The following is a 1721-nucleotide window of genomic DNA, read 5'->3' as shown; positions in this document are numbered from 1 at the left end:
ATTCAGTGGTAGAATTATCTTTACCTGCCACGCAGGAGGCCCAGGTTGGATTCCCAGCCCATGCAGATCACTGTTGCCCTTTGGAGTCCTAGTATGGCCCTGTGGGTTAATGCGCTGGACTGCAAAGTTTGAGCCTCAGAGTCGGCAGTTCAAGCTCACCAGCCACTCCTAGGAAACCCTATACAGAGTTGCCAGGGGTCAGAACCAACTTGATGGTATTTAACAACAATATCAGTAATAGAAATTTTGAAAACAGAAACTCTCACTCCAAATTAGAAATAAAACAAATGGTTCAGGAAAATCAATACAGGAAAGATGGCTTTCTGAATTTCTGTGCTGTGTGGTGCTATAGGATAAGCACTGGACTGCTAGTCACAGGGTTGGTGGTTCAATCCCACAAGTCACTCCTTGGAAACCCTATGTTGTTGTTAAGAGCAGTCTAGTCGGTTCCGACCCACAGCAACACTGTATAGGGTTTCCAAGGAGCAGCTGGTGAGCTTGAACCATCGACTTGCAGTTCAAACAGCTTTGCAGTCTGGCGCATTAACACACAGCGCCACACCAGGACTCCACAGAGGGTCCTTATAATTTAGAACTGACTTGACAGCACTTAACAATAGCAAGCACAAAAGTATCAAGAGGGCTAACACCAAACTAAAACCAAACACACTGCTATAAAGTTAATTCTGATTTATAGTTACCCTACAAGACACTGGGTTTCCAAGACGGTGAATCTTTACAAGATTAAACAGCCTCATCTTTCTCCTTCAGAGTGGATGGTGGATCTGAACCATTGACCTTGTGGTTAGTAGTCCAATGCTTAATTCACTGTGCGACCACAAGGGCTAAGATACACCCCAAAGTATAAAAGGTTTTTGGGTTTTGAGGCAACATAGAAAGGGGAATTTGCTATAAGAGCCAAATGTCCAATTTGTCCAGGCTATTCATCTTGCATTCTTTGGATACATGATCAGGAAAGACCAATCACTTAGGAGGAAAAAAATATCAAACTTGACAAAGTAGATGGTCAGCAAAAAGAACCTCAATGAGAAGGACTGACACGGTAGCTGCAACAATGTGCTCAAACATAATGACTATTATGAGTATGGAGTAGGATGCTTGTGGGACAGGGCAATGTTTTGTTCAATTGTACATGGAGTTGTACCTACCAACAAAATTAGAGTTTATACCTGTAGTCCTGGCTTAATTATAATTATCACTTTTTTATACTCTCAAAAATGCATGATTTGGATAAATCATACAAGGGGACTTCAAAATGTAATTAAAAGATCATAGAATTCTTGTCCCCCTTAGCCATGTGCTGGTGTGGTTGAAGAGGTTAATTTGCAGCAGTAGACCTAAGTGGACCAAAGGGAATTATATTCTATCCCTGTGTCTTGTATGAAAAATGCCAAGATCTCTTGACATGGGATCACTTCCATATAAAATTAAAATCTACAGCACCTAATATTTAGCCCTGGTAAGTAAGAGATAGCTAGACCAAATGCCTAATGCGCGCTCTATTCTTAATTAAGAAGTTGAAGTTCCAGCCCTGAAAAGCTTGATCCCATTAATCCGTATTTGACTAAATCTGCTTCCTAACTTTTAAAGCTGTTAAAAACACCTAGGAGAATTTTTCTCATTTCCACTCTCAGCACAAACATGAGAATAAACAAAAATGTCAAAAGACCTGTAACTATTTTCAAACTATCATATAGATT

The 1721-nt window shown here is 40.3% G+C and overlaps 1 protein-coding gene across 1 annotated transcript in view; it reads right to left on the bottom strand.

The window, feature by feature from the left end:
• SMYD3 (SET and MYND domain containing 3) overlaps positions 1-1721 on the bottom strand; it is a 1025869-nt gene that overhangs the window by 792981 nt on the left and 231167 nt on the right. The gene's annotated exons all lie outside the window — the stretch shown is intronic.

The sequence above is a fragment of the Chrysochloris asiatica genome, unplaced genomic scaffold (genome assembly GCF_000296735.1).
Source record: "Chrysochloris asiatica unplaced genomic scaffold, ChrAsi1.0 scaffold00165, whole genome shotgun sequence".
Taxonomy (NCBI): Eukaryota; Metazoa; Chordata; class Mammalia; order Afrosoricida; family Chrysochloridae; genus Chrysochloris; species Chrysochloris asiatica.
Note: the sequence above shows the minus strand (reverse complement) of the source record. Positions and strands in the feature narration are given on the sequence as shown.